The sequence below is a fragment of the Vicugna pacos genome, chromosome 6 (assembly GCF_048564905.1).
Source record: "Vicugna pacos chromosome 6, VicPac4, whole genome shotgun sequence".
In the NCBI taxonomy this organism is placed as follows: Eukaryota; Metazoa; Chordata; class Mammalia; order Artiodactyla; family Camelidae; genus Vicugna; species Vicugna pacos.
This window is the reverse complement of record NC_132992.1, coordinates 84,903,704-84,919,299: the sequence shown is the minus strand read 5'-3', so window position 1 is coordinate 84,919,299 and position 15,596 is coordinate 84,903,704. Positions and strand designations below refer to the sequence as shown.

Genomic DNA, 15,596 nt, shown 5'->3' with positions numbered 1-15,596 from the left:
GCACCTGCTGAGGGATCCTGTCTCCTCTACGGTCATTTCCTGTTTAGTCGAAGGGGACTTCCCCCAACTTGCGTCCAAAATACGCACCAAAATTACATTGTTGCTTTTCTCAAAACAAGTGAGTCTCTATCTGCTAAAGAAAACATTAGCCTGATTTGCTCCTGTCTTAGAGATTTGGGGCAACAGTCCGGGAGGCCAATGAGGAAAGCTGGGCTGGGGTCAGAACCAAGGGCTAGCAGTTCTCTCAGGGTTCTGAGGGCTTGTGAGAAATCCCCACAAATCAAGTGATGCTCTTGCCAACTGACGCTGAATCTCCACCCTCCCCTCCACGCACACATGCACACCCACGCTGCCTTGGTAACCAACCAGCGGTTACTAAAAAAGCGCAAATGCAGCCACTTTCCCCACGATGAGAGACCTGAGAGTTCACAGGGCCCAGGCAAGTTTCTCCCATAGTGTCTGGTGTGCGAGGCTTTGTCACTGCCCGTGACCGTGTGAGTCCAGGTGCATGCACGCCTCCAGTGCTCGTGCCCTGGAGCATCGTCCGTCGGGACTTCTCAGATTTAAAACCTGTGAGCACTTGGGCAGCGCCAGGGTTGGCGTGGCCGAGCCGGCTTTAATGAATGCATCGTTAGTACCGTGTTGTTCTGCCTGTGGCCGCTGCGCCTTGACAGCAGCCTGTTCCCCGAAATAGGTTAAATCCTCCTCCACTGCCTCTGTTCCCTCGTTTACACTACTGACTCAGCCACTGTATATATGAAGAAAAGACTCCCCAAAGAAATTATTAGTGTTGGCATAGCAACAATATGTTAATTGTGTCTTCCCTAAAGCAGACCAGCAGGACCTCCACCCAATGTTGGTCCAGTTACTGTGCACTTCAAAGCAGAATAAAACTAAGTGCCTTCCTTTGTACAGATGCTGTAATTCAGACTCTCCCCTCCCTTTAACCCAAGTTAATAAGGTTTAGGAGATTTTAAATGTTTCCATGTTAAAACAGTAAAGAATGAATGTTGGTCCATGACACTGCTTTGATGTTACAGCAATGAGGAGGGAAGAGGTCATTGTCTTTTCTGTCTTATTCCTTTGTCCTCAGCCCCAGAGCCACTCTGTATCTCTGAAATCTAACTCATGAACTAAGGCGGGCTCCTGAGCTTGGTGAGGGGACAGCTTATAATAGCTACTATGTTTGGACTGCAAATAAGAGGGGACTGAACTCAAACAGAATTAAACTGCAGAGATGACAGAGATGAAGATATCCAGGCCGGGTGGGCTTCAGGGATGGAACTAAAGACTCAGGTCCTTTCCAGGTCTCTGCTCATCCCATCTCAGCACTGGACTCCTTCCAAGCCTGGGCCCCTGTGGTCCCAGCAAAGGGGGGGGAGGGGAAGGCGGAGACAAAGAGACAGACAAACAGACAGATAGACAGGGTGAGAGAGAATGGATCTGGATTCTCATCCCTCCACAAAAGGCAGAACATTTCCCAGCAAACCGCTTCTGGTGTCTCACTGGCAGAATCAAGTCATGTGCGTTCCACAACCAGTCAGTAGCAAGGTAAATGGCATTATTCTCAAATAACCTGGGGTCACCCCATGAGCTGAAGTTAATTCTTCAAACTGAAGTTCTCCTGTGCTCGTTGGGAGGGGTGAGGTGGACAATGGGGAGCCCACCACTGTACCTGCTTTGTAAGGCAGGTAAGCGCTACCAGGATATAGATAAGCACGGCTAGGGTGTGGGTGAGCACCTCTTGGGTACTAGTAAGCGCTACTAGAGTGCAAGCAAGCACCAGTAGGACGCAGCTTGAGCATCACTAGTCTACAGGCGAGCATGTCTAGGACGTGGATCCTACGTATTCTGCCACTGCAGCCTCCTCTTCTCCACCCTCAAGACTGACTCATTCACAAGGGACCCAGCAAAGCCATGGGAACTGGAGGATGTCCAATAGTCCTCCTTTCCCTTGGGGATGAGGCACACCCTCTCTAGCGCGTCTCTCTTTCACCCTCAGTTGTGACGTGTGACCCTCTCCCAAGAGGAGCGCTAGGCTCTGCCCGTGCCAAAGAGAGCTGCTGTCTAAAGACCGTGTGCAGAGGAGTTCCTCAGCCAACATCTGACCTCTAGCACCTTCCTGGTCAAGCTTTCTAGGTTCTTGGGGTAGAAATTGTTTTCCAGCTGTGGCTGGACAAAAAGGCGTGGCTGTCAGCAGAAGCCATTTCTCCACACAATTCTGCTTCCTCTTGAACCTTTTATCTGTCAAGTACTTGCTTGAAAGGAGCATAATATTATGTAAATAAACACCTGTTGGTCACAGACCATTCACTCAAGAACCTGGTTAATCCAAACAGCAGTGGTCGTTCCTTCCCAATTTCCAATGTTTCTCTTGCCTTTAACATTTGATCTTCAGAGCAACATTGAGAAGTGGGCAGAGAAAACCACATTATTCCCATTTAATAAAAGGGAAGACTCAGGTGCTTAAGTAATTTGTTTAAGGCTTGTCTCAGATCTGACAAAGGACTTGTATCCAATATACATAAAGATCTTTTAAAACTCAACAATAAAAAAAAAACCAACAACTCACTTTAAAAAAAATGACAAAAGGACTTGAAAAGACACATCCCCAAAGAAGATGTGAGAATGGCAGATAAGCACATAAAAGATGGTCAACATCATTAGCCATTAGGAAAATGCAAATCAAAAGCACTGTGAAATACCAATTCACATCCACTGGAATGACTGTAATAAAAAAAGACAGACAATACCAAGTGCTGACAAGGAGGCAGAACAAATAACTGGAACATTTCTAGTGGGAATGCAAAATGGGAGAGTCATTTTTGAAAACAGTTTAGTGATTTCTTATTAAGTGAAATATATACTTGCCATGTAACTCAGCAGTCTCATTCTTGGATATTTACCTTAGAGAAATGAAAACTTTTATTTACACAAACACCTGTAAACTAATGTTACAGCAGTTTGGTGATAGCCAAAATTTGGGAAAACCCAGGTGTCCCTCACCAGGTGAATAAACAATGCAATAGACTATTTACTCAGCAATAAAAAGAAATGAGCTGTTGATAGATGACGACTTGGATGGATCCCAAAGACATTATGCTGAGTGAGAGAAGCCAGTCTCAGAATTACACACAGTATGATTCCATCTCCATGATGCTCTGGGAAGGACAAAAAAATTGCAGTCATGCAGAGCACCTCAGGGGTTGCCAGGGCTTTTGGGTCGGAGAGAGCCTGGCTGTAAAGGGAGTCTTTTGGGGTCACAGAACTATTCTGTATCCTACTTGGGGGGATGATCACATAAATTTATACATGTGTTCAATTTAAATAAAAGGAAAAAGAGCCTATTTTACTGTGTGATAATCTTTACTGTGTGATAATTTTACTGTGTGATTATTTTTAAAATAAAACTTCAAAAATTTGGAGACCTGAGACGACATCCGCTCCTCACCTGCTTTTTCTGCCGCGGTACCACACCAGGACTCCAAGCATTGCTCGTGGCACAGCCTTTGGACCCTCACTCAAAGCCTTGTCTTTACAGAGGGTTCTAACAAGGTTCACTCCCAAGTTTCCCAGCCCATGGAGGTAAGAGAGCTGCTAGAAGCAGGCACCCTGGCAGTGCCAACAGCAGCAGCTGGCGGTGAGAAAGGAGGCAGAACCATGAAATGCAAACATTTGCATTTGGAACACGCTAGTGTCTGGGCCATTTTGTTCAAGGGCCCCAGGTACACACTTCTGAGACGTGGGAGGACGCATCTGCGTGCCAGCCCTGGTTCCTGATGAGGGATCTGAATCTCAAGAGAAAGATCACTCCAGGCTCCTGGCTCTCTCTTTGCAGCAGCTGGAAGGACCAGTAGAGCAGACCCTTGGTGTCTACTCTACTCACAAGCAACCCTGAAGGTCAGATGTGCAGTGATCTGCCTTTACGTGGGACAAGAATGTGGACACCCGGATGCCAGTGAGTACACCTGTCAATCGCCAGCACCTGCCCTCAGCGCAGCCTTGTCATTGACTGTTATTCCCATGACCAGTGACCAACACTCTAACATTTATTGAGCACCTACTATGTTCTTGGCACTTTCTTAAGAACTTTATGTGGACTGTTCCATTTAACCCTCCCAATAGCCCTATGAGTAAGAACATAATAAGTTCCATTTTACAGATGAAGAAACTGAAGCCAGAGAGATCAAGTGATTCACTTAAAGTCATACATCCAGTACGTGGTGGAACCAAGACTGTAATAGCTCCAGAGCCCCCCCTCCAGACCACTGTGCCCCTCTGCCTCAAAGAGCCGAGCCGTGGAAAAGAGCACAAAGAAAATGGACTTTTAGAGCTGTAACAGAAGTGAAGAGAAAGCGAGGATGACAAAGAAATTGGTGTTTCTTCTGCAGGAAATAGATGTTTAGAGTAACCTCGAGAATGAAGAGTCTCATTTATCTACAATGTGTTTAAACCATATACATCTTTCTTCCCCCTTTGCCTCTGAATTTTTGTCGGTTATATCAGTTGTAGATCATTTAGGATCCATTCCTCCATCGTAGTTAGTGCTTGTGTTTTGTCTTGGTCTACAGCAATATAAATCCAGTGCTCTCTGCCTGTTCTTCTGTTGAGGCTCTCTAGCCATCTCAGGGTTGGCAGAGTAGTGGCAGGGCTCTAAGTTTATCCTCTAATAGATTCTGCCATTTGAACACATAGGAATTCTTGGTTGCCTATGTACTTGAACAACAGTTTGGCTTAGAATAAAAGATAATACTTATTTTTTAAAAAAGAATGAAGTATTTGACTCAATGGAGGCTCATAGTTAGAACATAAGTCCTCCAGAAACAAGAAAAAATGATTCTCAAAGCTATTTTAGCAATTGCTTCAAACTGCACAACAGTTATTCATCAAGTGAGAGAGATTTTAGCAAAACTTACAAAGATATTTATTTAACTTAATGTGTGGAAATGTGAGATGAGAAAGGTGACATCATGAAATTATTATTCCTAAGAAATCCAGTTATACATACATATCTTTCCTTTTGTAATCTAAGTGTTCTCAGTGGTCTCAGGAATTATATTCCAGAATCACACGGGTCTTCTGTTCAGTATGGAAAGAACTTGGGTGCTTAAAGGGAAAAGCCCTCAGTTGTCTGGAAAATCCACTTTGTGGAACATTTATCCCCAAACCACAGAAGATAAAGACCTTGTAACCACAAGATAGAATTCCATCTCTAATGCCAAGACTTAGATTCCTGAAAACTCTCTTACAGGAGAGTTTGTGGTTGAGGAACATCTAACCTTAAAGAAAAAAAAAAAAACAGTAGGGACACAAAGATAATGATTAAGCCACAGAAATCCCTGAAGTATTTGTGATGCTTAAGGAAAAAAGGCAGAAACTATGGAATTCAGCCTTTAAGGTGGTCCCCAGTGATCACCGCCTCCTTGTTTACACATCCTTGTTTCATCCCCTTCCCTTGAGCGTGGGCAGGATTGAGTGACTTGCTTCTAACAAATAAAATATGGCAGAATTAATGAGACAGTACTTGTAAGATTAGGTTATAAAAAGACTGTGGTTTTTGTCTTGGGTCTCTGTCTCTGATTACTCGCTCTGGGAAGGCTATTGTCATGTCACAAGGCAGCACTGAGGAGAGGCCCACATGCTGAGGGGACCAAGGACTGCCAACAGTCATGGCCATGAGCTTGGAAGCAGATCTTCCACCTCAGGCAAGGCTTCAGATGAGACTACAGCCCCTGCCAACAGTTTGACGGCAACCTACCATGAGATCTTGAGCCAGGAGCCCTGAGCTAAGCCACTCCTGATTTCTAATCCACAGAAACTATGAGATAATAAATGTTGTTTTAAGCTGCTATATTTGGAGGTAATGTGTTATATAGCAATAGATTACTAATATACAAATTAAATAGACTGTCAGTGACAGTTTATGTATTATAAATTGGTAATAAAGAATATTTTCCATTCCATTTACCATCCCTTGCATGCTGGAAACTTTCAAGATTCTGTCACCATCACCATTTCAAAGAGATATCGTCATTTGTAACTGGATTTCTACTGATCATTTGAATGGAGAGCTAGATACAACTATATAAAAAATAAGTCTTGCTGGATGAGGACTAGGTGTAATAAAGGAAACCTCTAAGCTCCCCTGGGCTATGGTGTAATACCCCCCAAGGCCCCCTCTCCCAAAGTACCATTAAATTTTTGCTTTTATAGAAAGTGTTTACATAGCACAGGATATAATAATTTGCTAGAATTTTCCAAGGGGTGGGGGTGGATTTACTCCATAAAGTTTTCCTGGACCAGCTTTGCATTTGGGTTACTGATGGGAAAACCTTCTCTATCAGGGCCTCAGCCTCCTTCCCACACACTCGGAGGAAGGCACCTGGCCTTATAGGATGTGGGGAACTGAGTCTGCTTCCTTTGAACTGCAGAAGGGGACTCCACATTTAAGCGAGGACCTTGTGAAGGGAAAGACAGCCCCCACCCTCAGGAGCATTTTTCCTTAGGAGTGCTGGCTTGGAGCACTTTCCTGAGCCTCCTCTGGGCCTCGCTGTCCACACCTCAGCCTCCATCTTCTGCTGTCTCAAGGCCTCTGCAGAGCAAAGGCCATCCCAGGCCTTAACTTGAGACTCCAGGAAGGAAGGAGGGTGGCCCACCCTGACCAGCCTGGCACACGCTGGGCCACCTGGCTGGGCCTGACCCCTGGACTCCTGGGGTGTCTCTGGTGGAAAATAAAGACCAGACTCCTCAGCCTGGCCTGGGCGAGAGAGAGAGAGGAAGGTGGCTGAGCAGGAAGGGTGGCAGCTCCAGCCTCATAATCCCAGGCCAGGAGAAGCACACTTCCCACATTTTGCAGAGACATGGAAAGAAGCCATCTCTTGACTTGGCCTGTTCATTCCATTTATTTAGGCATTTTTTTCCTATTTCTCTTTTTCTTAGTTCAATTCATTTAACAAGCTGAATTTCTAGAACTGGCCAAGATCTGACTTCCTGCTTTAAATCAAAAAACATCAAAACAACAAAAGCCAGTCAACCACCCACGACTCTATAATAATGAGGACCTTTGCAACCACAGTGGCCTGGATTCAGGTCAGCAAGAGGTGGGCGGGGTTGGGGGGGAGAAGGTAACCCGGGAAACCTAGGGGCTATTTGGGACCAGTCAGACCTCAGAGGACCATGATGGATTGTTGCAGCAGATGGTTGGAGCTGGCATGGTGTTCCTGAGTGCCAATCTCAACCCAAATTATTTGGCGTTATTAGCCCCCAATGGGTAGAGATGCCTCCAAGGGTAGGGATGCCATCTTTTCCCTTTGGGACCCCTCCGCACAACGGCTAGGCAGGAAGTGTTATCGATTGATGGTGGGAGCCCATCTGAGCTCAGGATTTGGTCTGCAACGTCCTAAAAAAGAAGCAAGGGTAGATAGGGAAAAGGGACCTCTGGGGGCAAATTGTTTCATAGCTGCTTACGTAGAATTTCCTCACCATGGATGGCTCAGCCCCATACATTACAGTCAGTTGACCACTACACCTATAAAGGATGGAGAGAATGCTGACTAATTTTTACTGAGCCCTGTGTGCTCAGAACTGTGCCAGACCATGTACTATAAGAATAGCTAGAATGTGATGATGTTTCTTTTTATTTTTTTAATTGAAATACATGATGAAGTTTCTGTTCCAAGCAGTTTGCATAGGTTATGAGGGACCCAGTTTGATACGAGGTAGGGTTTGGGTGAGCCTGGACATGTCTGGAGTACCAGGGGGAAGACCCCATCTGAAATCTATCTGCATAAGGACTGAGAGATCTCCTAGCGAAAATGCTTCCCAAGGGAAAAGGGAAATTACCTAGTGTGGGTGTGGTACCACCCATTATTAATTTCAGCTGACTATAGCACTTAAAAAAAAAAGAAAACCCTCAAAATAACTAGCTTAAACACGATTGAAGTTTTATTTTCTTTGATGCAAAAGAGGTCCAGAACTAATGGAGATTCCACAGTATCATTAGGGACATAGGCTTCAATCTTTCTGCTCCACTGTTTAAGGACATAGCTTCCATCCACAAGCTCACCTCAGGATCCAAAATGGCTGTTGGAGCTCCAGTCATCACAACGCAGGCTACGGACTAGAAGAAAGAGGGAAGAGGGCAAAAAAGGACACACTTACAAATGAGAAAGTTCCCTAAGCAGCCTTCCTTACACACAGCACCTCTGCTTCCATCTTGTTGGCCAGAACTTAGTCACGTGGACATATTGAGTTCCAAGGGAATCCAAAGAGTCTTGCCTTTTACTCCAGGTGGCAAGGTTCCCAGCTGAAATCAGAGTTTACTTCCAAAGGAGAAAGGAGAAGATGGATTTCTGTATATGCAACAAGCAATTGCAGCCTTAGGAACCCAGCCAGGAAGCCCCATGGCTGCATGTCCAAGTCTCAGAGAAGGAGGCGGCAGGAAAACTCTGAGACTTGGGCGCCTAAGGCATGCTAAATTGGGATCCCTCCCACTGAGAGTGACGTCAAAAAAAGGGAGAAGAACTCTGCTTTGATAAAGGCCCCCAGGGCTGAGTGAAGGAGAAAGGTCAAGTGCCTGGTCGGGCAGCACCAACGCATGGGAAGGTCTGCCTTCTCGGTAAGCACATATGTAGGACATCCCTAAATGCCTTCATAAATAACTGAAGCAGGGGTCAGGGGACGCAGGGGTCATCAAAAATCAGTGAAACTTAGGTCACCACTGTCAAAGTGACCCTATTCATACTCAGGACTAACGAGACTGTGACAATCCCATTATTCATATGTTAATCCTCACCACCAACTTTACAGTATTAAGATTACCCCCTTCACAACAGTGGAGGGAACTGAGGCTCAGCCAAATCAAGTTTATCTGGGTCCCACAACATACAACTGGTAAACAGCACAGCTGTGAGTAAATTCAAGGGTGCTGATCTCAAAAACCCCGTTCTTTCCACTCCACATCCTACTGTACTTTCTCTCTGCTAAGGAGAGTCTAGGGCTGGAAGAGAGAACGAAAAGGGACAACAAATGAAGTCTGGGAGACAGGTGTGGCTTTTTTTCTGCCCAGAATCCCTTCTTTTGGGCAAGGATCCCACCCGACGCCTTATAATTGGTGGTGACTCAACTGTGGAGGTTGTTCCTTCCCTGATCACCCAATAAGCAGCTAAGATAAACTGAAATTTGGACTCTCCTTCCCCCGGGAATTTGAATCTTGGGTGAAGGCAGCAGAGCTAAACACAGCAGAACCACAACAGCTCCCTAAAAAGACTTCCTGTGGGTTCCTGAGACATTCAGGTCTCTGATCTTCAGTTCCATGAGCTACCCCAAATCCCAACAAAGCATAGATGCGAATACCCATCCTCCCTTCTTCCTTAGAAACAAAACATAAAGTTTACTGGGGGTGTAAATGTACTAGCTTTAAAGGCTTTAACTCATTTGAGAAACGCACTTTTTAATCCCTTCTTTCTCCTTTTTTAGACCTGGAGTGCTGATGTGATGGCTGGAGCTACAGTGACCATATTGGAGCGACAAAGTGAACTTGAGGGTGGAAATCCGCACTGAGGATGGTGGAGAGAAAAAAAGAAGGAGCCTAAGTCCCTGAAGAGTTTGTGAAACTCTCATACCAGCCCTGTATTACCGACCTTCAGACTTGAGGCGAGAGAAAAAGCAATCCTCCAGCTCATATGGGCTGATATTATTTCAAGTCTCAGTCATTAGTAACCAGGATAAACCAGGATAAACCCTAAGCAACACACCCATTTTCTTGCTCAAGTTAGAGATAGTAACTTTGCTTCTAGTTAGAGATGAAACAGATCCCTTAGAATTAAAAAAAAGTAAAATTAGAAGCCCAAGGGGCAAAACATATCCCTCAAAAACTATGAAGGTGGTTTATCTCTCCTAATACTTCTACCCTTGTTACCAGGGGAAAAATACACTGATTTGTTTGGTTAATTTACTCAATTCCATGAAAAGGGGAAGTCAAACAACTAAAACATATTCCTAATTTATCCCTTCCGTTTCCTTTTCCCCTTTGGTAACCATAGCTTATTTTCTACATCTGTGAGTCTTGTTTCTGTTTTGTGTATAAATTCATTTGTATTATATTTTACATTCCACATATAAGTGATAGATGATATTTATCTTTGTCTGACTTACTTCACTTAGTATGATATTCTCTAGGTCCATCCATATTGCTACAAATGGTATTATTTCATTCTTTTTATGGCTGAGTAATATTCCATTGTGTATATATGTATATATATAGTGTATATTCCATTGTGTGTGTGTGTATATATATATATATACACACACACACAATGGGTATGGGTTGTTTCCATGTCTTGGCTATTGTAAATAGTGCTGCTTTGAACATTGGGTATCTTTTCAAATTAGAGTTTTCATCTTTTGGGGATATATTCGGAAGTGGGATTGCTGGATCATATGGTAGCTCTAGTTTTTAGTTTTTTAAAGGAAATTCCATACTTTTTTCCATAGCGGCTGCACCAAGTTATGTTCCCATCAACAGTGTAGGAGGGTTCCCTTTTCTCCTCATCCTCTCCAACATTTATTATTTGTAGACTTTTTGATGATAGCCATTCTCACTGGTGTGAGGTGATACCTCATTGTGGTTTTAATTTGCATTTCTCTAATAATTTGCAATGTTGAGCATGTTTTCATTTGCCTTTTGGCCATCTGTATGTCTTCTTTGGAGAAATGTCTATTTAGGTCCTCTGCCCATTTTTTGATTGGGTTGTTTTGGTTTTTTTTGATACTGAGTTATGTGAGCTATTTGTATATTTTGGATATTAACCTCTTATCCATCACATTGTTTGCAAATATTTTTTCCCATTCTATAGGTTGTCTTTTCGTTTTGTTGATGGTTTCCGTTGTTGTGCAAAAGCTTTTAAGTGGGAGTAGGTCTCATTTGTTTATTTTTGCTTTTATTTCTTTTGCCTTTGAGACCAATCTAAGAAAATACTGCTATAATTTATGCTTTGCCTACATTCTTTTCTAGGAGTTTTATGGTGTCATGTCTTATATTTAGGTCTTTAAACCATTGAAACAACTTTTTAATTGTGACAGCAGCTGGATGCAGACTGGGAATCCATTCTTAATGAACGTGTAAAGCACTTGCAAACGCTCTCTCTCATCTGCTCAGCAACCCTATGCAGTGAGGTGAATAATCACTGCTTGTAGATGAGAACACTTGATCTCAGAGAAAAAGAGTGACTTATCCCATATCAGGTTTATAAGGGGTAGATTCAGATTCAAACCCAAACCACCAGATCTTCTACTGTAGAAGGTTGTGGCACCCAGGTTTCAGTTACTCAGCAACAGTTGTTCCAGAGTCTGGTCCCCAGACCTGCACCATCAGCATCACCTGGAAACATATTAGAAATGCAAATTCTGGGGCCCCACCACAGACCTACTGAATCAAGAAGTCTGAGACTGGAACCCAGCTAATGGTGTTTTAAGAATTCTAGGTGATTCTAAAGCACGTTCAAGCTTGAGAAACTCTGAGCTACAGATCCAAGCCCAATGAAATGCAAGGGAGGAGGTGGTACCCACCAGGTGTGACTAGAGACCCATGATACTCAAAAAATTCCAGCCTTCCATGGTAGCTGAAATTCCAGCACAGGTATTCCTCCCTTAATATGACAGAGTGGAGCCTTGATATTCAAAGGGCCTGAGTAACAGTGTCCATATCACCTGGGAGTTTGTTAGAAATGCAAAATGCCACGCCCCAACCTAGTACATCAGAATCTGCATGTTGAAGATTCAGATACACATTAGATAGAGTTTGGGAGGAACTATAACAGAGCGAGCACTAAGTTTTGAATCTTAACTCCTTGTGTAAATTCCAACTTCCCATGTTCTTAGACCTCCCATCTAGAACTCCCACCCGACTCAGTCCCTGACAACAAGCAAAATCTTCAAAGCCTCTGGGGTTTGTGCCAGAGTTCCCTCTGGGAAGCTGAGACAGCTGGGTCTCAGCCAGCCTCGACTCATGTTGGGATCACACCCTTGCCCTGAAAGAAGTCCCAAGACTGTGACATTATCCTGAAGAGTCTCCAGTGAGCAGATGAAGCCAGGAAAGTGTGATGAAATATTATGTAGCATAAAACACAGAGACTGGATGGGTGAGGCGAAGTGAGGACAGGAAGGGTGGGCTAGAAACTGAGACAATGGAGTACAGGATGAGGGACAGAAAGGAGGAGGTCAGTGGCTTAGAAGATTGTCTGCAGACACCAGGCTAATGCACCATGCTGGGCGACTCCTATGGTGTTGAGCCCATTCCTATGACTTGGTTAGAGTTCTGCCTCCCCCTTGGCATCCCAGCTCCCTCCCCTGGGCCCATCCTTAGGACCCAGGTTGATGACGAGCATGCTCCCCTCACCCCACAAATGCCCCACCCACAACTGCTCTAAGCTTCTGCCTCTTCCCATTGGCTTTTGGTCCTATTTGCCTTATGGCCAAGACCATCTGAAGAATCACAAAATCTTACAGAAATAAGGAGCTTTGAAGAGATCTGGCAGTTAATCTGGTGGACATGAAGGGAAAGATTGACACAGACATCAGAAGCAGCTGAAAAAAACCACCCAAACCAAGGAACCAAGGGAAGAGAACATAAGAAGAGAAGTTCAATGCCAGTGGTGAAACCATGCGCACTTTGAGGGAAATCTAATATGCATGTGTCTGGGACTTTTAAATCATCAGAGTACTTTTTGGTGAGAGCTGTTTCATATTCAGGAAGCCTTCAGGATTATTTTAGTAGGCTTTGTTAAAGCTTTTTATTTTCAACATCAGGAAATTTTGTCCTGCCAGGAGGAGATCATTTGGACATTAAATTGAATCCTGTAAGATTTCAGAGAAGTTTAATGTGGCCACACCCATTGTGAGACCCAGCTGGCCAACCTGGCTACCCGGCTCCACCCTGGCTCTTCTCTCTGGGTGCTTTTCCATCTGGTAACTTTCAGAATCCAGGTGTATTAGCTAGCTCAGGCTACCATAATAGGATACCACAGGCATGGCTTAAACAACAGAAATGCATCTTCTCACAACCCTGGAGGCTGAAGTCCAGAACAAGGTACTGGTAGGGCTGGTTTCCAGTGAGGCCTCACTTCCTGGCTTGCAGACAGCCACCTTCTTGCTGTGCCTCATATGGTCTTTCCTCTGCGCACACAGAAAGAAAAAGATTGAGCTCTGGTGCCTCTTCCTCTTCTTATAAGGACACTAATCCTATTGGTTTGAGGCCCATCCATATGACCTTATTTTACCTTAAATACCTCCTTAAAGGCCCTATCTCCAAATGCAGTCACATTGGGGTTTGGGGCTTCAACACAGGGATTTGGGAAAGAGAGATAACATTCAGATCTTAGCACCAGGGTTGAGAAACTAGGCTCCAATCACTCAGCAAGATGCAGCAAATGGATCCTGTTATTGGTAGACTGTGCCCTAAAGGCTATAGACCTAAGTAGTAGAGATGAGTCTCTTCACCTCTATGCCTCAGTTTCCTCCTCTGTAAGGAATGAAGTGGGACAAAGCTCTGGTGGGGTACTCGGCCCCTTAAATTCTGATTCTGGCTCTGCTGAGTGTCTTTGGATAAGTGCAGCCTTTCTGTGACTCATTTGATCATATGTATAAAAAGAGGTGTCAACTCAGCAACAAAACCCAATTTAAAAGTGGGAAAAGGACTTGAAAAGACATTTCTCCAAAGAAGATATGCAGATAGTCAATAAGCACAGGAAAAGATGTTCAGCATCACTAATCATTAGGGAAATACAAATCAAAACTACAGTGAGATATCACCTCACACCCATTAGGATGTCTATAATCAAAAAAAAAACAGAAAATAATGTGTTGGCGAGGATGTGGAAAAATTGGTGCCTTTGTACACCACTAAAAGGAATAGAAAATGGTGCAGCCAGTTTGGAAAACATTAGGGAAGTCCCTCAAAAAAAAGTAAATACAGAATTACCATATGATCCAGCAAATCCAGTTCTGGGTACAGACCCAAAAGAATTGAAAGCAGGGACTCAAACAGACATTTAACACAAATGTTCATAGCAGTATTTGCCAAAAAGTGGAAATAACCCAAATGTTCATTGATGGATAAACAAAATGTGGCACACACATACAATGGAATATTATGCAGTCTTAAAAAGGAAGGAAATCCTGCCACACGTACCACACAGGTGAACCTCAAGAGCATTATGATAAGTCAATTAAGCAGTTGTAAAAGGACAAATATTGTATGACTCCACTTATATGGGGTTCCTGGAGTAATCAAAATCATGGAGACAGAAAGTAGAATGGTGGGTGATGTAAGGATGGGAGAATGGAAAATGACTGTTTGGTGAGTAAAGATTTAGTTTGGGAAAGAGAAAAATTCCTGGAGATGGAAAATGAAGAGCCGTCATTGGACCAAACCTAAGGAGACATCCAGCTTTGAAATTCTAAGCCTCTCAGTGATTCCTCCTTTCCTTCCCCAAATGTCAAAATTGAATCCTCTGCCTCTTTCCAGAAAGCCTGTGCTTCCATACCTGTTTGGGAAACAAACTCCTGATAAGAATTTGTGGATTCGGCTGCTCTTGCATCTGCAGAAGAGAGACTGGAAGCACCTGAAGAACTCTGCATTTGCAGGCAGTTCAGGGCAAGTATTTTGTGATCCTTGGAAGGATAAAACTCATTTAGAATCAGTATTCTTGTACTTTGGGGTGAGTCCTGCTTATATGCACTTCTGAGCTGGGCAACACTGCTAGGGCTTAGATTCAGGAAAACTCAACTCTGTACCCATCTGTTCAGTATTTGGAGCAAAATCATGGGGAGGACTCGGGCTGAAAATTGGTTTGGGGTTTTAGTGAAAGTTTTATTTAAAAAAAAAAAACCCTTCAACCACCATGCAGATGAATGCAGTTTCTTAAAAACACACCAAATATCATCTTCTGCTTTCTTGACCTTTGGGCATTCTAATTTCAGATGTCTGCTCTTCAAACGTGACGAATGGCTGTCAGTTTAAATATCAGACTCTTGATTCAGGGTATCCTTAAGGGACTAGAGGGTTTTATGGCTATTCAATGGAATGGTTTCGAACCAGGGTGTCCACCGGTGCTGCTGCTAATTCCGTGGAAATCCCTGGCCAGCGTACACTTTGAAGCATAATGGATGTGATGTCTGCAGATTCGGCCACTCATCTGTTTCAAACCCAGGGCTAAGGCTGGGGCTGATCCCCAAGAGCCAAGGTGCAAACTAAGGGAGAGGAAACTTGTCTCATTCACCCCAGTATCCCCAGCTTGGGAGCCAAATGGAAACTCAGCAAACATCTACTGAGTTGAACTGAATGTCATTGTAGATGGTAGAGAATGGAACATTCAGATAAAACTCTCTCAATTCCAAATAAGCCAACTTAAATGTAAGTCCTTTGTCTTCCCAACTACGTAAACAAAGAAGAAGCACTCGGAATTTGTTCTTTGCACTAATTCATGCTCCCAATTTTAAACTCTGAAATCTTTGTATTATTTTTATGATCTAGGATCTACCAATCCTGAAAAACAAAGGCAATTAACAATGAGAGGTAGATGATTAAGTTTTTTCAT

General features: G+C 43.7%; 1 long non-coding RNA gene across 1 annotated transcript; it reads left to right on the top strand.

The window, feature by feature from the left end:
- The first annotated feature begins 5,683 nt into the window (after window positions 1–5,683).
- Window positions 5,684–14,710, top strand: LOC140697180 (uncharacterized). Its single transcript, XR_012074027.1, has 4 exons — window positions 5,684–5,860; window positions 6,940–7,089; window positions 9,478–9,654; window positions 14,525–14,710. It is a non-coding gene; the product is annotated as an uncharacterized lncRNA (long non-coding RNA).
- Window positions 14,711–15,596: the final 886 nt, after the last annotated feature.